The sequence below is a fragment of the Xiphophorus couchianus genome, chromosome 19 (assembly GCF_001444195.1).
Source record: "Xiphophorus couchianus chromosome 19, X_couchianus-1.0, whole genome shotgun sequence".
NCBI lineage: Eukaryota > Metazoa > Chordata > Actinopteri > Cyprinodontiformes > Poeciliidae > Xiphophorus > Xiphophorus couchianus.
The window spans coordinates 16913849-16936385 of NC_040246.1; the positions used below are offsets into that span (position 1 = coordinate 16913849).

Below are 22537 nucleotides of genomic sequence, written 5' to 3' on the forward strand. Positions count from 1 at the left end.
GCAGACATCATTTTCAGATGGTCTCATTGTGTCGTGTTGCAGTCCGGCGAGCGTCAGAGGTTAAAAGGCTAAACGGCATGGATCATTGTTCTCTCTGAAAGGCTTCTTTTGACGGGGCCCGCAGGGACGAGTCCACATCCACTCAGTGACAAAAGGCTGCAGCACTCTGGATCCTATTAACAGCCTGACGGGTGTGTGCGTGTGTGTGTACATATTTGTGCGCGTGTGTGTGTGTGGGTGTGTGTGTGTGTGTGTGTGTGTGTGTGAATGCAAATAAAAGCACCGGCAGGCCTCTTGTGCTTTAATAGGAGCCACTTGGTGGTATTTTACGGCCGTGATCAAACACTGCAGCGGTGACAAAATGTCCTCCACAGTGATAAGATCTCGGAGAGAACACGCAGCAGTTTGTCATCTCACACTGACGAGGCGCGAGGAGCTCAAATCTCACTGCCGTGGAGTCAATTTTCTGCACCATCATCTGGGCAGGACATGAGGAGGGGGAGGACGAGGAGGAGGAGGGACAAAACAGAAAGGGAGGGATGCTCCATCTCATCCACTCCCACTCTTCCTCACACCTCAGACACACACCTTCGGCATCCGGCCTCCATTTTAGGCTCACATCTGTCTGTTTGTTCTCAAGGCGGTGGCCTGCATATTTACCATCCTCCACAGTGATGCACTGGATCATTTAGTCCAAACGAAAACCTACATATTGATCCTCTGCATGAGAAGTTGGAACACAATCTGAAATAAGCCTTTGAATTTTTTTCCTGTAGAAAAAAACCTGCATCAAATGTAAAAAATGAAATCTGCAAAATGTTGCTTTTTCTTAGTGTCTGAGATTTCTAACTGTTTATCCCCAAATAAATCATGAAAACTAATAACTCAATTAAAAAACCTGAATGTATGAAAATCTTTAAGGACAAATGGTTGGATTTACATTGGGTAAGTGGTGGGAGCTGTGGAGAGGAGTGGGTTTGGTCTGAATGTATGCTACAGAGTGCATATTTAGACATTAGAGGTTGTCATACATTACTCATACTTAGATCCACCCACCTCACCCCATCCTTGAATGTATACGTTTTGAGCCTCAAACTGCAGCCAATAATCTATTTAGAACAAGAACACTGGATTTGAGTAAACACAAATTAATGCATCTTGTCAGTAAAGTTTCTGAATTAAGATTAAAGTCAATCTCACCAGAAGTTAATATAATGTTAATATGCCTAAGGTTCAAGAGGGTTGGAACAATCGTCTCAGAGCAAGGAGGAGTTGAGGTGTTTTTCCAAGCAGAACATCTAACAAGAATACAACAAAATGCAAGAATATGATAGCAAATATCTGCTTATATTTATACTCAGGCATTTACAGGTTGGATCATTTCATTTGATTTAAATCAGAGCTTTGTACTTGTGTAATGTCAGATAACTGTTTTAATTCGATTTCGATGATTTTATGTTCAGGGATTATGTTAGTTTATTAGAAATAAAAATGGAGACAAAACAAAAAAAGAAAACTAAACAAAATGGTCTAGAGATTGGAGTTATTGGTTTGTGTTCATGTCAAATCTGATTTTTGTTTCTCTTGTTCAGTTAATAAATGAAAAACTCCAGTATTTTTAGTCATTAAACCAATCAGGCAATAACATTTGTTTTGATGATCGGGGTTTAGTAAACATTAGATCATGGTTAGTAAACATTAAATCATGGTTAGAAACACATGCTTTCATGTTTCATTTTTAATTTAAATCATTTTCTGCTGGAGACAAAATGCTCAAAATTGAATAAAAAATAAATTAAAAAAATCTCTACAACTATTTCCACATTCTTGCAAAACAACAAAAACTGACTCTGTTAAGATTCCTGCTTATTGAATAATTTTCTCATATACGTTTAGTGAAAGATATATGATTTCACCTTTATTTTTGTATGGTTTTAGAGCTTGTTCAAATATTCTTTTCATTGGGCTTGATATCTGCTTAAATATCTGCTCTATTAGTAAAACATTTCAGTGAATAAACAAAACCCAAAGCAGAGAGTTGAATCCACTTTCTAAGTTTAAGACAAATCAAATAAAGGTAAAGGCCACATGGTTTGATTCATATATTTTGGGATAACATTGTTGTTCTTGTTTTTTCTATTGACCTTCAAACTAGTAGAATTTGGTCCTTTATTGTGTGTTTTGTTGTGTTAGAAAAAAAATCTGAATCGGACAAAATTGGAATTGGGAGATGTGATTTAAAACAGAAATCGATATCAGCCAGTGCAAGGTGTGACCAGTGCATCTCTAGAAATATGCTTTTTATTTCATTTATCTGCAAAACAAAATGAACATAGATACGATTCACTTTCATTTTTATCTTTATCTTCCAAAATCCGTTTTTTAAAACATATTTTTTTGTTATTTGGTTTTGTATTACTATGTCTGTGCTAATGTCTTTAAATTAGGGTGAATCTAAAAGCTCTTATCTTCTGATTGGACCAAGAACATGTCATTGCACACATTTAAAAAGATTTTTAGTTTTTCATTGGCCTCTTTGTTACATAATGTGTAATTTTTATGTGTATGTCATGTTTTAGTGCTTTTTTTTCCTTGAGTCTCATTTTAACTTGGACATGAATGTATTTGATCATTTTATATTTGAACAGTTTTGTTCTAATTAAATATTGAATTTCTGATATATTTTTTTTCAGCTTAGCAGAATGATGGTATCACATTAATTTTTTTTCAAAGAAGCGTCTCTCAAATTGGGGGTCTAGGTTAGGGGGTCTGTTTTGGTGGAAGTTTATGTCTAGAGGACTATAATGGGGACATTCTCCTGAAAATATAATTTGGTAAATGTCCAGTAAATTGCTGGGATGGATATGATTTGATAGAATAATTACATAAGAATTTTAAAAAAGCTCAGTTTACTGAACCCCCTTGTTACCTCCTTCCCAAAAATACAATATCAGTCTGGACGCAAAATCAAATACTGATTAAATACATCCAACAAAATAGAAAATTATATAATTTGTGTTTTAATGCGTCGTTTGTGTAGATTCCTGTAATGGTGGGTGAAAAAAAAATCAGCTGTTCGTTTAAAGAAAGAACAAAACTAAAAAGGTCCTAATTACAGACATGCAAATGTGGAGGGGGAGGGAGCGCGTGGATGTGTGGGGGTGTGCATGTGTGTGTGTGATTGCGATGCAGCGTGGGCACCGTGCTGTTCACCAGCTCCTCAGCAGGCAGGACACACCTTCTCCGGGCTGCAGCACCCTTCATGGCATTACATCATCACAGACGCCTCGAACCCACGCGCACGAGCATGCGTTTACAACATCTGCACATGCACGCTCAACATGGATAATTGCTCCCACCACAACAATGACCGAACTCTTCTACAAACGACTGTAGGCGACAATTTTGCGCACGCGCGAGTTCAATCCATGCACACGTTTCTGGTCAACAACCTCCCAACAGCTACAGCAGCAGCAGCAGCAGCAGCGGTTTATGCAACATCACATGGACTTTCTCACAATTTCAATTATTGCAAATAATAATAATAATAATTATATATATATATATATATATATCTCGCCCCATATATTGCGTAAATGGAGTAGAACAGTTTCTGTCTAATTTTATTAAGATAAATCCAGAGTGGGTGACATTTAATGCACCGCAGGGCCGCGCACTTTCCCACATTCAAATCTGAGACACGGGGAGAAAGAAAAGAGCATTCTCCAAAAATCCTGCGTAGTATCAGTCTGTCCCCGCCCAGAGGAATTAGTGTTACCTTGAGAGCCCTTGGCTTTTTGCGGCTGATTTGTTAGAGCAGTTAATCAGCTGTCAAGCCTGGGAAATACAGTCTGAAAATAAAGGGGAAAAGAACGCCCATCCTGCTACTCCACCTGACCTTAATTCTAAAACAAGCAGAGTTAAAATGGAGAAGCAGAAATATTTCCTTCCTAATTTATTTAATAGAAATCTGATATCTTTAAATCGGATTTTTGTGTTTTATTTTTTTTTAAATGACGAAATACGATTATTTCAAAATTGATTCGTGTGAGCCTGTGTATGTAAAAACGTCCCAGTCTCCATCAGGTGACGGAACATCTTCAGGCCTTTAGAAAAATAAACAAATAAATAAATAAATTCTGGCACACGGGTCACGCCCATTCTGTAGGCGGTTTGGAAAGAGGGAAGAAAAAAAATCCCGATTAGGAATTCCCTCTGCATACATCCATCTATGCATACATAAACGCACAGGAATCATTTTTAATCCTATTAACTCTCTGCAGCTATGAAGGAGAGAAAAAGAAAATCCGCCCTTTTTTTTGGTAAATCTGAACGTAAAAACGTTCGGCCTGGAGATATTTTAGGGATGCAGACAGAAGATTCAGGCCTGTTTTATTATTATTATTATTATTATTATTATTATTATTATTATTATTCATTGATTCGTTCATCGGGGGCATTGATCGCAAGGCCTCGTATTTAACTGCAATTTTAAAAAAAAAACACACACAAAAAAAACGCTTAACATTCTCCCTACAAATGGGACATCTCGCCCCATCCGTCGCAGTGGAGGTGACACAGATGAAAGCTGCAGGACTTGAGCTAAAACGTTAATTCAAGATGAATAGAAGTTAAGCTGTCAGCTTAAGAAGGTGCAGCATGAAATGCGTTTCAGGGAAAGCATTTCAGCGAACCCCTTCTGCAGATGTCATTTGATCCGCTGGGGAGCCCAAATTGTCCCGATTCATCAGAATATTTCACAATTTCTCTCCCTTAAATTATGTCCCTGATTTTGCGTCGGGTAGCGAAAGGATTGCTCCAATTTTGTTCGACAATTCTGAATCTGAGAGGAGCAAATTTGGGATGTTTTTACATTCATGTTAGTCGTAAAACCTCACGTGTCTAAATTATATCTTCAAATTGTGTTTGTTTTTGTTAATTTGATCTGATGAATGTGAAAAAGAAAACGCCAGCTGTGTGGGTTTTTTTTGTCTCTCTCTCTTTTATTTTTTTACCTCCCCAACAGGAAGGCGATGGAGGAATGCAACGGTCACTGCTGTCCATCTCCGCTCAAACGCAAGGTCATGCACCAAAAAAGAAAAGCTGCTCGAATTACAAGAAAATGTGCATCAATATTTAAAGAGCCCACGGAGAGCGTGCGTGACATTTCAACACGCGACTGCAGCGGAGAACAATGCGTGAAAACAAGGCGTGCATGGAAACTGGACACTTTGCGCGCATATGATTTATAATTCATCAGCCTAAAACAGGGTGAAGGAAATCCTCTTTTTATCTTTTCAGTTTTTACTCCATTCTGGCTCCAAACCTATGTTTACAACCATAAGGCCCATTTTAAGGCTTGCGGTGTTTGAGGTATGTTGATGATCAAAACATCAAAATTGATATTTTATCTCGTAGCCATACGGGCAGCGCAGAGGTCTGTAATTCTACTCTTGCCTGTCAAAGTGACATTAGCGGCCAACATGGCAGAACATTTTTGTTTGAACCCCCAAAATGTCGCGATTCCTTCAAGGAGACCCACAGACATCCGCCGAGTCCGTGCGCAAAAACCGGAAAAAAAGAAGAAAAGAAAAAAAAACTCTTGTAAAAGTCCTGTGATACCTGTCCACCAGGAACTGAAACTCCAGCCTTCCCTGCCTCCTCTCCCCTCCTGCTTCTGTTCCCCTAACACTCATTCTGAAGGTGGACACTAACATGAGCAGGTTGAACTTACACAGACGGCGTTACTGACCTCAGATCAGCAGACCAAAAGTATCCACCTGCTAAAATCCAGCTGCCAGTGTACACGGACCCACTTTTCCCCCCTTTTTTGCTTTTACAAAAAATATCCAGAATCCAGTTAGAAGCAGCGCCGTCTCCGGGCTGCCTTTATCGCTCCTCGCAGGTGCGTCCAACACGGTGCATCATGCGCACAAAAGCCGCTATTTGCTCTGTGCCACTCGCGGCGGCTGCGGGCAAGAGGCGCGCACACGCTGACACGCACGCGCGCGCCAACGAGGGTCCGCCCTCCACTCAGCGCCAGCGCGCGCCCTTTAAAGGCACATGGAGCGTGCGCACAGCTACGAAGGCGCGTCTGGATGCTGTGGATTCATTTAGTTTCAGTTTGTTTTTAGGGAAAAAAATGCTATTGTAGAAAACCTGCAGTGCACAATGCTCGAATGGGAACATGTGGAACAATCTAATATAGGATGGAGAATGTAAGAAGAATAAATGAAGGTAATAACATGGAGCCATGTAGGATAAATTCCCACACTATACAAAGCGGTACCCTCAATTAGTTATCCTAACTTGTTTCTGTAGTTTACTTCAATTTAATATAAGTTATGAAATTCCAACCTAATTTCGTGAGTTGTTGGCATTGCAGTTTATGGTTATAAGTTGGTTCAATGAAATGTAAATTTAAGCGTGTCAACATAACTCAACAATTTGAGTTTTAAAACGGTCTGCCTGAGTTGACATGTTTTTTTTAAATTTTAATTTAGTTAATCAACATTTAATCAAATCAACTAACAATTGGGTGAAAACATACATGGTACAGTATCTAGCACTCAATAACACATTTGTTTTTGCTTTTATGTCACATTTTTATGTAGTTAAAAATGTGACATAACCTCAGTGCCTTCAAAAGTATTCATATTCCTTGAACTTTTCCACATTTTTTCACCTAACTACAAAGTAATACAATATAGTAAAATGGAATATATGTGGATATCATTTATATTAGATTGATTTCCAAGCATAAATCCCAGATTTACAGTGTATTTAGTATCTTGAATTTAATTTATTCTCAGTCTAAATCCAGCTGTTCTGTGAAGGCCTCAGATTTTGGTTAGAAAACAGTGAACAAACAGCATCATGGAAAGAAAGGAACACACTGGCTAAATCTGGACTAGCATTATTGAGAAATTTACAGCAGATCCAGCTAAGAAAAAGTAACCCTGGACCATGATGCAACCACCTTTATTTCAGTCAGAATAGCTCAGACCTTACTGCAATGGAGAATCTGCAGCAAGGTTTTAAAATCGATGTGTTCAGATGGTCTCCAGCCAATATGACTGAAGTATGGCTCTTCTGCTTAAAAGTTAAGATGTGCAGTCCAGGTGGAGGCGTACCCGAAACACTGTAATTGCAGCAAAATGTTGTTCTATGAAATATTGACTTAGGGGGGCTTGTTACGAATGCGCGAGAATGGGGAAAAGTAAATGTTTCTAATTAGTTACCAATTCCATTCAAAATTCTGACATCACATTCCTGATTCTGAATTATTTTTTCTTAACACCATTCTATTTTGAGATAGATTCTTTTCATTAAGCAGAGTTCATATTGAATTTCTAACTCTGGACAGATTCCTTACGCTGAACAGATTTTCATATTTTTAAAGATTCCAGATTAAAGAGAGAGCATGGTAGATTATCTTCTCTGAACAGATTTCTGACCAAAGAAAACTGAAGAAAACTCCATCTCTGGATATTTCTTAAAATTTTCTTGATTCCAAACAGATTCATGGCACTGAACTAAGTCCTGATTCTGTCTCTTTTTATGAACGTATTTTTAAATCAAAACTCATTACCCTTCATTTTAACTTTAACCTATGAATTATTAAGATATTTAAAAGAGGCTAAACTAAACAAAAATGTGATTTGTGTCAAATTATAGAAGACAAGTTTGCAAAGAAGCAATTTTAATTAGATCTATAAAAAATATAAACAGGATGACTTAACAAATGTGACCATGAGAAGATCTTTTTAATAATAAAATATAAAATAGTTTCTCTCCTGTCAATTTATGCAGGCCTGAGTATTGTTGTTATCCCATTCTTGTTCTACAAGAGGGAGGTATTGTCATAAATTCAGTTAACAGAACAATAACCCACATTTTGTCACTCTAACAAAGACAGGCCGGGAAAAAAATAAAAGAGAAAAAGGGTGGCAAAGAAATGACATCACATCAAACAAATCAGCATCTTTAACATAACCTGTGCCTCACAGAGGCCAAAGAACAGTCCAGGCACTAGCACATCATCACATAACCTTCCCCCAATCAGCAATCCAGGATCACCAACAAACGACACCAACAGGCAAACCACTTAAAAATCCAAAAACAAAAAGAACACAGAAACCGACTGTGAGAATCAGACTGAGTAGCAAGAAGATAACTCCCTCTTAAAATGATCTGATGATGTACACCCATCACAGGACAGGAATCCCAGGAAAACATTGCTCCCACTAACAAAGCCCCAACTTGAAATGCTAGCAGAAACACCAAACCATGTTCCCACAACCATCACACACACCATGCATGCACCACCATTCATGCAAGAAACCTGCACTGCACCTTACAGCAGCAGCACAACATGTTCTACACCTGAGTTTTGAGGAGAGCCAAGGAGCCACATCAGGTTTGTACCCGCAAAACCCCAGTGGCTACTAAGAAGCAAATTTCAGCAGCATTATCCCCAGTACGTAATTACCCACAACACTGCACAATTGTCCTTACTAGAGACACCACAAGCCCCGTAAAACTGGGTGGCAACCTTGCCACTGGAAATAATGACAAACAGAACATCAAAACAAAGACAAGAACACCACCTGATTCAATGGAAAAACTCTAAAGCCTCCCAAAAGCCCACATAAGTAGGATTGGCCCAAGGTCATTAAAGACCAATACCAGAATTTGATTTGGGGCCTCTCTTTCTGTTTAGAACATAACCATTGATAGGTTATGATTTGCTGAGATATATTTGTGGAGCTCATACACAAAGAACAGATTAAACTTGACACATCAGATTGCAAGTACATTAACACAACCATCAGAAAAATGAAAATTATTCCATACAACTTTTAAAAGGAAACTTGCAATTATCTGAAATCTTGCAATAAATATTAAACAAATCTAAGTTATTTACCGTATCTATGATGAAACTATCACATAAAATTTTATAGCAGTCTCATTCCCCATAAACAAATACAAAAACATTTGCTCTATGGTCTGTGTAAGGATTCAAACATTTATGAGATGCCTCTGGTAGTTTGGAGGAGTTTAGTGTGCTTACGCTTTGCTGCTTTGCCCAGATGACACAGGTGGCCAAAAAATAAACTAACCTACACAAAGTAATTCAATTCATTCCCAATGGTATCATCTAAATACATCAGTTTGCTTCCCCAGATGGAGCCACATCCACCTGACCTCACAGGGATGACAAAGTAATGAGCAATCAAACAACCACAGGGTGAGAACCAAACCCAGTCACTCGGCTACAGTCGACGATGAAGAAAACATGCCCCAGACAGACCTGGAGCTTTTTATTTACTTTAATCTCTTATAAACACCTCTCATCATTCATCTAATTCCATCTATTATGAACAAAAACTCCTTCCTATAAGGCATATTTAAGCTATACCTAAATAAGAAGAGATGTGAACTTAAGAAATGTCAAGCATCTGATTAATTATATAATTCTCCAGAAGAACTTGGCCATATTTTATAAATAAAACTACAGACACAACAGATGATACCAAAATGTCTTGTAGCTTCCCTTCACTCTTGAATGTTCATAAACCTTTCCACCCCTCTCCTCTTTCACTTAACACATGTCAATAGTGCACCTGTAATTAGGAGGGATCGAGTTACTTTGACGCCTGCATAATAGAACCAGCTCAGCTTCAAAACCAAGTTGTATCCCACCCTGTGAGTGCACAGAAATATCTTGCAGTTCTAGCAACATTTCACAAAAATCAGGATCCATATAAAGAGGTTAGAGGGATCTCAGCCAAGACATAGTTACTTAACCCTCTGATGCGTGAGTCACTGACTATACAGTCTTCCGTGAGTGGGTCTTTTTTGACCCGGGTTACAATGAATGTGTTTTTTTTTGTTGCTACTTTTATCATTTTGATTCAAAATAATGTTTTGTATAATACTTTCCACTGTGTTTTATTTCACACAAGTATTATTTCATGTTTGAAATATTTTAATTTTTCACTTTTTTAAACACTTTTAGAACAATTTGAAGAACATTTTAAAAACAAAATGACAACAACAGCAATTTTACAAAAGCAATGATGAAATGTCAATAATGGACAATGTCAACATCCATTATGTGTGTGTGGGTGTGTGTGTGTGAGGATGGGGGGGAGTGGTGGTTCAAAAGAGCACGTTTCTTGAAACTAGCTAGATAACCAAGATAGCTAACATTATTGTCTGTATTCTATTATGCTATGTGTATAATGCATGTGAGTGTATGTATGTGTGTGCATCCATCCATCCATCCATTCATCCATCCATCCATCCATCCATCCATCCACCCATCCTCTTCCGTTTATCCGAGGTCGGGTCGCATGGGTAACAGCCTAAGTAGGGAGGCCCAGACTTTTCTCTCCCCAGCCACTTGTTCCAGCTTCTCCGGGGGAAACCCAAGGCGTTCCCAGGCCAGCCGAGAAACATAATCCTTCCAGTGTGTCCTAGGCCTTCCCCTGGGTCTCCTCCCGGTGGGACATGCCCGGAAAACCTCACCAGAGAGGCGTCTAGGAGGCATTCTAACCAGATGCTCCTCTCGACATGAAGGAGCAGTGGCTCTACTCTGAGTCCCTCCTGGATATCTAAGCTTCTCATTCTATCTCTAAGGGAGAGCCCAGACACCCTAAAACTAATTTGTGTCCATCATCTTGTTCTTTCGGAAAATGACCCGAAGCTCATGACCATAGATGAGGGTGGGAACGTAGATCGACCAGTAAATCAAGAGCTTTGCTTTTTGGCTCAGCTCTCTCTTCGCAACGGCAGACTGGTACAGCGCCCGCTTCATTGCAGATGCTGCGCCAATCCGCCTGTCGATCTCTCGATCCATTTTTTCCTCATTCATGAACAAGAGCCCGAGACACTTAAATCCTCCACTTGGGGCAGGGCATCCTCTCCGACCCAAGGAAGGCACTCTATTCTTTTCCGGCTCATTTACATTTATTCATTTATTTATAAAGCTATGAATTTTTATTTTATTTATTGAAGTGATGAAAGAAAGAATTTTGAACACATTGATCAACAGGTTTTGCATGTCATTCAACACATTTTCTCTTTTGGTTTTCCCATCCAGGGTGTCAGACACACATAGAGACACGCCCGCAGACACACACACAAATAATACACACGCACAATAAAGTATAGGCGGTAATGTTAGCTATTTGGTTAGACAACTAGTGTTAGCTAACGTCAAAGAAGGCTAATATGTTGATTTGTGACAATAACACTGTCACAGTACTCATGATTGACACACATACACACATGTGTGAGGTAAAAAATAAAGATAATACTTATATGCAAGAGTCCTTGCTTTGTAAAATATTATTATTCAGGGGTGAGACTTAGGACTCAGTGTGTATGGTTCACAAAAAAATGTTTACCTGACAGTCACAGTTAGTAAGAAACAAAGATTCCCATTAAATTCCACAGGAAATGAATGCTGGTCATTTTAGAGCCACTCACGGAAGAATGGGGTAGTAATCTAAAACATGCTATTTCTTAAAATGTCCATCCATCCATCCATCCATCCATCCATCCATCCATCCATCCATCCATCCATCTTCTTCCGCTTATCCGAGGTCGGGTCGCGGGGGTAGCAGTTTCAGAAGGGAGGCCCAGACTTCCCTCTCCCCGGCCACTTCTTCTAGCTCTTCCGGGGGAATCCCGAGGCGTTCCCAGGCCAGCCGAGAGACATAGTCCCTCCAGCGTGTCCTGGGTCTTCCCCGGGGCCTCCTCCCGGTGGGACGTGCCCGGAACACCTCACCAGGGAGGCTTCCAGGAGGCATCCTGACCAGATGCCCGAGCCACCTCAACTGGCTCCTCTCGATGTGAAGGAGCAGCGGCTCTACTCTGAGTCCCTCCCGGATGACTGAGCTTCTCACCCTATCTCTAAGGGAGAGCCCAGCCACCCTACGGAGGAAACCCATTTCGGCCGCTTGTATCCGCGATCTCGTTCTTTCGGTCATGACCCAAAGCTCATGACCATAGATGAGGGTGGGAACGTAGATCGACCGGTAAATCGAGAGCTTCGCTTTTTGGCTCAGCTCTTTCTTCACCACAACGGACCGGTACAACGCCCGCTTAACGGCAGACACTGCACCAATCCGCCTGTCGACCTCCCGCTCCCTTCTTCCCCCATTCGTGAACAAGATCCCGAGATACTTAAACTCCTCCACTTGGGGCAGGACACCCCCCCTGACCTGGAGAAGGCACTCTACCCTTTTCCGGCTCAAGACCATGGCCTCGGATTTGGAGGCACTGATCCAAATGTATAAATGGTAAATTAAAAAATTGAATTGCATGATATCAGTAACATATTTTTTGAGGAATACCTGGAATATAAAGTGATGAAAACTTTTCATTACAAATATACTGCAAAAAAAATGACATCACCAGGTCAAAGAGGACCCACCTATGCATCAGAGGGTTAAGGTATTGATATAACTCCATCATTTTCACCCACCGTCATAGCAGCATCATAGCAGTGTCTGACTTGGTACTGCAAATGCACCCATTAAATTCACCAGATGAATAGATGTATATGTTGGGCTTCTTAATGACACAATTCACACATGACATATTAAAAAAAGTAAGAAGTGAGAATCAGAGTTAGTTCCAAGTCCATACAGATGAGAAACCAAGAAACTAAGCAGAACTTCAGCAGGAACGTCTGTCTGAATCAGGATGGTGTTTTTAAAATTAGTGATGCAGATTCTATTAATACATCATTACAGAGTGAAAATATAAATGCAGTGATTCATGGCTTTTATAAATTCAATGAACAATATACTGTATATATATATATTTTTTTACATTTTTGCCTCAATAGTAATTCACAAAAGAACAGGAAATTTATCCTCTAGTGCTTAATGGCTAATTTAAATATGGTCATTGTATTTTGTATTCATTTATGATTGTTTAAACAAAAAAAAGAGGAAGTGAAAACTCTGACAACATCCATAGCTGAAATCTTTCTCATTATCTTTTTTTCAAGTTTTATTAAATGTAGTTATCACTCAGTCACGTTAAATAACGTAAAAAAGGTTACAATATGCATAATAGAGAGGACAAGAGAGCACAACGAATCAGAAATATTAATATTAATGTAATATGCTGGATAAAATCTGAGATATTATTCTGTGCAGCCCATCGTATGCACACATGATTAAAAAATTCTTTCAACTCCACAGTGCTGCCATGGAAACCTGCTAATGAACAATGTTTATTAAAGCTGCAGAATGATGTTCTCTCTATGCCTCTGCAGTCACTGTACCATCCAACATTTCAGCTTTTAGGAAAACCAGTACATTCATTCTAAATTATAAGTGATATTAGTGTCATTAAGATTTTACTGGTTACACAAGCAGCTTGAGATAGGCACCAGCCTGACCCCGATGGGTTAGGGGTGTAAAAAAAATGGATGGACGGACGGACAGATGGATGGTTACACAAACCACTCTGCATACTTTTACAAGCAGTTTCAGGTTTTTCAATGTGAATTGTAGTATTGTTTTAAAAGTTTAGAACCACAAACGTATTCATCATTTTCTAGAAACTTTCTTCTTTCATGTTGTTTTTCACTTCAGGACTTTTTTGTTATAGCTTCCATCCTGCAAATCTTTGCACTTTCTAACAAAAGAGTGATATTGAACACTGGGTGTCTGTAGAGTTTGAGGGTCTTCCCTGAACCTCTTTACATTTCAGCACCTAAAGACGTTTAAATTAAACCATGCCTTCCTTTGAACTTCATCTTTTGCTGTTTCTAACAGTTTTCTGGCGTCTCTTTTCTGTTTCTGCAACATTAGGCCTATTTTACATTCCAGAAAACTGCTGGCTGCCAGCTAGGTGGAGGCATGTAGCATAGCCTTTGTGAAAGTTTTGCATTGGTTTAGTTATGAAAAGCATTAATTCATCTGGTTCATTCTGTTGGGTAAGGAATAGGTTTAAATAGAAAAGAAGAATTTATGTTGGTCTTAAATAAATTAAGCTATATGTTTTCTAAAGTACCCTGACTGGTTATAAGCCTCAGCAGGTCCAATAATAAGCTTGGACCTGCTGAGGTCCAAACATAGTATCCAGAGAGGTGGGAAAGCTAGTTTTTGGACCAAAATAAAAAAAATTCTCTTCAGTATCATTGTGCTTTAGAAAGGGACTGAACTGATCGATGAAAGGTGACTCCCCAACATGTTTACCTGCAGACTTTCCCCTTCAATACAAATCAAGTAAGACAGTTTCTAAAGATCTACAAAACCCTTTAACTTTAGGTTTCAAAGACACTTTCACAGAATGGTGTAAAGTTAGATTATAAATCTTTTAAGACTCACTTCCCCTAGACATCTGTTTCAGCTACTTGTGTCACACCTGTTCACTTTTCAACTTCATTAAAATGAATGGTTTGATTATTTAGCAGTGTCACTCATATGCAGGAAACACTGAGATGAGAGAGAGGATGAAGTTTAACAGTTGATTGAAAACACAGATTGAAAATGTACAGACAATGGATTCCAGGGACTCCGTCAGCATACTAAACAGAAACGTAAAGGATTTTGACATCTAGACTATGGTAAGCATAATGTAGATGAGGTTTGAGATAGCTTCAGGTTTCAATTATACTCTTTCTTCAGTGTGACAGAGCAGAGGATCAGCCCCACTACTACAGATGAAACCCTGATCCTGAACCCTATGATTGTCATTGTTTTTAAAGGAAATGCTTTCTAATAGTCTTTAACTGTTAGCTGCACTGTGTTATAGTCCTCCTGGCACCTTTATAGGGCAGGGAAGATGAAGAGAAGGTGGTTTATGGTGTGTAAAAATTGACTTGTTGTTTCCTTTCTTCTCTATGATTTCAGCAGCAAAGCTCTGAACCTTCAGTCTGTCATGTTGAAGCTTGCATTTCAAAGCAAAACCTTTGACCAAATAATGCTTCCACACAAAGCCTAAAAGTAAGCAAAGAGATGTGAAAGAATGTTGTCTCCAAATTTTCAAGTTGGGATAAATCTGCATGCCTGTAAAAAAATGTTTTTAATTATCATTATTTTATTTCATTTTAGAAATTAATAAATAAAAAAGATAAATCTCTCTATAACGCAGATGTATTACATATGATTTGCTTTATATGTTTCGGCCTTGTTCCCAGTCAAACATATGATTGTTCGGTATAGAGCTCCACAAAAACTTCAAGTATCAGTTAACATGACTGTCAATATGGAAATAATGAATTAAAATTTTTATTCAAACAGGAGAGTAAGCATTGAAATGGGTTCAAACTCCAACACAATCTTTTCCCAAACCAACCTAAATTCCGAATCTAATCCAAGCTCAGAGCTTTAAGTGATGCAGAGCCTTTTGACGTGATGTACGATGACCCTGAAGCAATGAATCGTGGGTAGAAATCATTCTGCAGGAGTGTAAACATCATTGAGTTTCATGACATTAAAGCATCACAAGATAGAGGCGGATACATTAAGGATGGGACAAGCACCGATAACTCCTGCTAGGAACAATATGCATGATGTGGGAATCATTTTTATTCTAAAGCATTATCATAACCTGTAGTTATCCCCTCTTCCAAGGCAGACAGTCAGTTATCCCTCAAAGTCGTTTCTCTTGTCATCTTCAGAGAAATGACGAAACTTGGAATTTGTATAATTTCTGCAGAAAAAATTATCAATAATTCTGAATGAAATAACCCCTGAAGGCTAAAGGTATGTGTTCAATTAGAGAAGAGAAAATCAAAAGAGACAAAATGATGGCAGCGCTGTTTGCTACATCCAACACTATGTAGAATAATGTTTTTGTCTGAGTCCTGTAAAAGGCCTGACAGGCTGTGCTGTGTTTTACATAACTCATGAATAAAAATAAGCCACCAGCAAAACTCGGAGTGATTGATGGGATTGAGTCCTCCGTCTAAAAGCTGCCATTCTGTGAAAGTTTAAATTTATTCAATCTATTGCAGTGAAATTTCTTCATACGGACGATCAGCGCTCTCGTGATGCGTCCGCAGCCACAAACTGAGCCGTGACATGGAGTGGGAGCTCCGAGGCGATCTTTGGGAGGATGATGGTGACTTTGTTGTCTCTCTGAGAGGCATATATTTTACGTCAGGGAATGGAGCTGTGAGCGACAGAGATGGGGATGAAGATAAGGTGAAATAAACAGAGAGAAAGTGAGTCCTCTGGGCTTTTACTGCCCTCTAACAGCATATATCCTGAGGGCACAGGGACAGGGAGTGGTTGCCACTAAAAAGCTATTGATCACATCACTGTGTTATCTCCTCCACTTTAGAGTGTATAAGTCACGTCTTCCCGCAGGGTGGGTATGTGTGTTACGATGAGTCTCTGCTGTCCGCGTGAGCGGTGGCTGGAACATATATTGACAGGAGCAGCTTGACATGCCAATGACCTGCAGTGTCAGTTTATTGAACTGCTCCATAATGCAGAGTGATTACAGAGGAGTGTTAATTCACTCCAATACAAATAGTCCACCTTAAGACAACGACACAAGAATGACCTCAGACACAAAGCCCCTGCAGGGATTTTGCTTTAGTTTTGCTACTGACAATCTATAGTTATGTTGGGAAGATGAAGAGACTCCACAAGTGGGAGTTTCTTTGCAACAGCACATCACTATTCAGTGTCCACGGTAATTGAATAAGGAGAGGCCAAGCCAGAAGGCAAAACTTTGAATTTACCCATTGATCTACGTCTTATTTCTCTGTGGGATTCAAAGCCTCAGAGTATATGAATTTAAATCAATATGTTGTAAGAACAAAAGGGTAAAATGAGCTCGTTCTACAAAATGTCAATGTTCAATCTTACCAGTCTCAGAGATCTTGTTGAGTATTACCAAAGGTGCGAGGATAAATATTCTGGGGTATTCTTTTGGTAATTAAAAGCAAAATTCTGGATCAAAACAGTTTATAAATTAAAAGGACATAAAACAACAACAAGAACAAAAACATCCGTCTATGAAGCAGTGGATACCAGTGACAACCTTGTAAACTAAATGGCATATGAATAAAAATTTTAACTTTGTAGGAATTTTCAGTCTAATAATAACATTCAATCTTTGGCCAATACAATCTCATTGGCTTTCTTCTTTTGTCTTTAAATGAAATAAACTATTTATTATATTTAGGTAAAAAGGGTTTTAAAATGTTGAGGGATGATGTATATACTTACAAACAGTTGACAAGCGATACTCAAAGAAAATAGTCAAAATTAAACTAACCTAATAGATCTGAACCCAGTCAGATATATGTAACATATTTTAGTATTGACTGTCTCATTGTCAGTTGAGATGGACTTTAAGACGAGGAGAAAAGAACAGAGAACAAAGAGTTTCACATTCACTGGTGGATCGTTTTTTTTCTTTCTTGTATCTCTCTATCAGGCTTTGTAACAAAGACTGGCATCTCACAATATTGATTAAAATGTGTCGGTTGTTTGGGGAAGGTATAGAGAATGTATTTAGAGGTCACATGAATGAATACCTTCATGACCAAACATGAGGTTTTTAAAGAGGTGCATTTTGGTTTAGTTTGTATTAAATAAATAATGACATTGTGACAGAATACGTGTTCATGATGGAGTCGCTAAGGCAGTGGCCCATACAGAAACACTGCCTCTATAGTTCTTCTTGGAGTTAATTAGTTAATGATATGGTTTCACTTTTAATTTAAGTCATCTGCCACCTCAAGTAATGGCTGTCTGATATGATTTATTCTTTGATTGTTGTTGCTTCTACTTTGTATTTTCCACACTCTTTGAGATCCCAGCTGTCCTTCGTTCCTTCTTTAGTCTTGTTTCTATGATCTTCGTTGCTGTTTTGTCTGGCATGATTCTGTGTTTAATGATAATTATAGCTGCTCTGCTGTTGGTTGTCTTTATTTTTTGAAGGTCGTATCTTAGTTTCCATTCTTTTCCCTGAGTTTTATTTATTTTTTTTTACTTTTCAGTTCTTTCCACTTTGCTTGTTCACCACAAGTTCCTTAACATCCATTTTTCTTGCCCTTTAGTTAGGCAGGAAGACCATCATTCCTTCAGTTAACCTGCTTTGCTTATAGGTTACAACCGATTGGAGTATTTATATAAAAATGTAAAACTCCCAGGAGCTGATGAATCCGACAGCACCTATCTCCAAATGGTCCTTGTAGTTACCTGAGAAACCATTTTAACAAAAAATGTATGTGTATAATTTTATATAACTTTAAGGAAAAGAGTTGACGTTCAAAAAATTGTCCAGAAGCAATGGCGCCTCCTAGAGTTGCAATATACAGAGGTTGCAGAACAGCCTATCAATGAACATGTAAATACGGTTAATTTCTATAAAAGAGATTTAATCTGTTATCATTTTAAAAATGAAAAGCAAATCTAATCAGCATTTCAAGTTTGACTATATTTTAATGTAATGTTGTGGATTTTAATCAAATAATCTCATTAGTATAGGGTTGTGCATAAACAGGTAAAGGAAATCTATTTATATCCAGTCTTTTAGCTCTTTGTGGACTAACCTATTATTTTTCAAAACTATGCTGACTATTGGTTTATTTATTTAGTCTGCTACACAGTGCTTAGTAAAGGTTCAACCTTGGTTTTCAGCTATTTTTAACATCCAAACACAAACTTTCTAAGTGGCAAAAGTCAAACCAACAGTATATTAGACTTTTATCCGTAGGACTTCAGCCAAATTTAACCGTTCGTACACAAACACTGATGACAGAGAGTTACCATGCCAGCTGCTGGCCTGAGGATGACTGTTTTCATATCTGCTAGAGCGTCCAGCAGGCTGCTTCAGACGCAGCCTGCTGGCAATCTGAGAGTGGCCCACATGGTAATAAACACATGCGTACCAACACACAAACAGGCTGACACACACTTCAGCCGCTACAGTTTGTGAGCTTGTGTGTTCGCCAACTGTCAGCTGTGAAATTAGATCAGCCACCCTCTACAGATGTGACGGCTAACAGGAAATGCAGCGAGGCACTGAGACAGAAGCTCTGTCACACAGGGATAAAATGTGTAGGAATCCGTATTTGTTACCCAACTGATTTTTGGACTGCAATTTTCATAAAATTTTTGTAGTTTAGAAATCCTTGACAAGAGACGAAAAGAAAGAGTGTATAGCCAAAAAACTACCTAACAGGTGATAAATGTCTGTGTGACAATAAAAGGTAACCAAATGATACTTTTTTAGATCTGAAAACACTGAAAAATTGTAGCCTCTGTTCCTAGAAAGAACAAACAGATCAGGAGGGTAGTACATATTCCAACTTACAAAGAGAGTACCATGAAAACAAAGGAGAAGAAGCACAGGCAATCTATTAAATGAAAACAAAGTAATCATGCTCGGGGTGATAAGAGAGCATAACGGGAATAGTGTACCCTACAAACTCCACTTTGAGACAATACAAAATACTTTTATCTTCAATATAAAAAATCATCCAGGAGTCTGGAGTTTCAGAAAGTTTTTTTCATAATACCAACAATGAGTGCAAGAGGGACGTTAGTTCAGGGAACTTTTCAGCGACTGCTGTACTGGTACGTCATGGTAAGGAAGGAGTTTTGGGTAATTAGTGAAAGAATAAACTCATAACTACAAGTTGAAATGAGATTCTGCAAGGAGGCAAGATTCTTCATTCTTAAGGATACGGGGCAATGAGATGAGAGTAGTCTGACTTTCTGCTTTAAAATGATCACGTTCAGGTGGTTTGGATGTCTGACTTCCTCCTTAGGGAGGCATTTTATACATGGTCAAAGGGCAAACCCAGCATTTACTGGAGAGATTTTATCTCATCACTAGCTTTAGGGAGTCAAGATGAGCTGGAGGAGGTAGCTGGGGACCTCTACTGAAACTACTTGTCTATGACTGGATCAAAGATGAGAGTCTAAGATGGATGGATGACTTTTAATGTTTAAATTTCTAACTTTTGGTGCCTTTAACCCTCAATCAGAGCTGACAAAGATATCTCTGCATATCATATTTGCATAGCATGATTATTCCTTTTGAACTCAAAATTCAGACAATAGTATAAAGGTGAAGCCTTCAGGATTAGGTTTGCATCCACTTTTCACTGGTGAATCTGACATTACTGGACTCAAAATTAGTGTGAGACTAAAAGAGCAATTCATTTAAAATAGATATATGTAGATTTATTTTAAAATACAGATTAATTAGTAAAACTTTGGGTGCTTATAAAAGCTTGAACATTTATATGTGTTTTCTGTGAAGCCTTTTTTTTTACTGGTTTTACATGGCAATCAAAACCACAGTCAACTTTAAGAAAGAAAAACAGAAAATTATTTTGTATTGTGTTCTTGAGCTTTTGAGTAAGACAACAAAGATATATTTGTAATGTATTTTTTGGCTAGGGAAATTAAACATTAAAGAAAAAGTTAATCATTTACCTCAGATGCAGCAGTTTGATGCCTCTCTTCCCATTTGAATGATAATTCTTGTAGCTGTGACTCATAGTGGCCAAGGCTGTTCTCTGCAGTGCATATGTGAATCAGAAATCAAGTGAATGATTGTGATAATAATCATCCTTTCATTTCTCCAGATCTCAAATTTTCCCAACTATGAACCACTTTTTTAGTTTGATCAGCAATTTTCTTTGCTTATAAAAGGTCAGGTTAAAGTAGTTCAAGAGGGAAACCAAACAACACTCCTCAGCTCAATCTGGGAGGTCCCAATGTATTGCTAGGCCAGAATGCAAATATATTATCTTAAGCAGGTTCTGGATCTGTCCTGGAGTCTCTTCACAGAAGGAAGTACCCAACAAACCTCCTAAAGGAGGTCCCCAGATTTTAAAACCACCTCAACTGTAGACCAGCAACTCTACTCTGATCACCCTTCCAGTACACGAAGATCCCCATGAAGGCTGAGATCCACCATTCTCTGCAGAATTAAGTATTTGTATCTGGGATCTTGTTCTTTCAATCGTCCTTAAAGTCCCATAGCTATAGAAGTGAGTCAGAATGTACACAGACCGATAAATCGGATCCCATAAGCTGTCTATCCACCTTTGCGCTTCCTCCTACAATCACTCAGAAACAATAAAACAAGCTACTTGAACTCCTTCGCCTTAGGCATAGCTTGACCCCAGCAGGGAGGGGGCAGTCCATCTTTTTCCGGTTGAAACCATTGTCTCAGACTTTGAGGAGCTGACTCTATAAACTTCAGACTACAAAAAAGCTGAAAGAGTGGAAAGAAATTGCATATGTGTTCTTCTGCAGAGAAGAATATCTATCGATCCATTATGTTGAGAAGCAGCGGCTCTACTCAGAGTCCCTTCTAAATGACCAAGCATCTCATCATATATCTAAGGGAGAGCCCAGACACCCTGTGAAGGAAACTCATATTGGCCACTTGTTCCCTGTAATATTTCAGTGATTTCTCAAAGCTCTTGACCAAAGATAAGGGTAAGAATATAGACCAATTGGTAAATCAAGAGCTTTCTCTTCACCATGAGCATCTGCCTGTTGATCTCTGCCTCCTTTTTGTTTTAGAAGAGCATGAAAGTAAGCAAGCCTAACCACTATAAATAACATTCATGAATAGCTTATAAAACCTCATGGACAACATATTACCTTGGGAGACTTTGCTGAGGTCTGTAATGCAAAGTTATTCTCAAAAGTTGCATTCTCAAAAGCCTTTTCAAACTTTATGGTGCAAAAATAAAACATTTTATTACCTTTATAAAGAGTTGTTAACCAGTTCTCTGGGCTGGGAGGCATTTCAGATGGATCATCACACAATAGAAATGGTTGGTCAGATCAGCATTTATGTTAGATGAAATGAAACAAGCAAGAAAAAACATGATATAGCCTCTTGTCAGAAAAGAGTTTCAAATCCAAAGTTTGTGATAGCATGAGATACCAATGCCCTTGGCAATGCTACTGTAGAAAAACATACTGCCTTAAGGACCAAATCTTTGTGTAGATGATTGTCTCATACTATTGGTTTCCACGAGACATGTTTGTGAGGACAATGGAACAAAAAGCACATGAAACCTTTAACACTCTAGACTTCTCAATGCTAGATTGAGCAGAAATGATTTTCTGGAATCAATCCAAACAGCTTTCCTGGGAGGTAGAAATAGTCATAATGATTAATTCTACTGTAAATCTGAAATCAAACTGAATCGCATCCATCATGTTGGAGGTGGAGATCAGTAAAAGGCATATTGGATTTTTAATCAGAAGAAAATGTCAACCTCAGTCTAAATAAGAAGACATTACGACAGGAGGCCTGAGTGAGTGAACTCACTGTCAGGAGAATAAAAAGGCAGGACAGGAGGAGGGATGTATTGGAGAATTGAAACACTTACTGTTTACTTACCTCAACGGCTACTGTGTTGTGAACAGCGTGGGCCAATTCCCAGTGACACCTCATTTATTACGCTGAACACATTGGATCAGAGGTACAATGACACTGCTGCCGCCCACACTGCATAGAAGGGCAGCAGCATGTTTCTTCAACTCAAATGACAAAACCAGATTCACCT

General features: G+C 38.7%; 1 protein-coding gene across 10 annotated transcripts in view; it reads right to left on the reverse strand.

The window, feature by feature from the left end:
• nrxn3a (neurexin 3a) overlaps positions 1 to 5981 on the reverse strand; it is a 123728-nt gene extending 117747 nt beyond the window's left edge. For 6 of the 10 annotated variants that reach the window (XM_028000331.1, XM_028000330.1, XM_028000335.1 and 3 more), the window contains exon 1: positions 5753 to 5981. The gene's annotated coding sequence lies outside the window, so the exon portion shown is untranslated. The remainder of the gene's footprint in view (positions 1 to 5752) is intronic. The other 4 variants (XM_028000329.1, XM_028000327.1, XM_028000328.1 and 1 more) reach the window with 1 other exon arrangement.
• Between the last annotated feature and the right edge of the window lie 16556 nt (positions 5982 to 22537).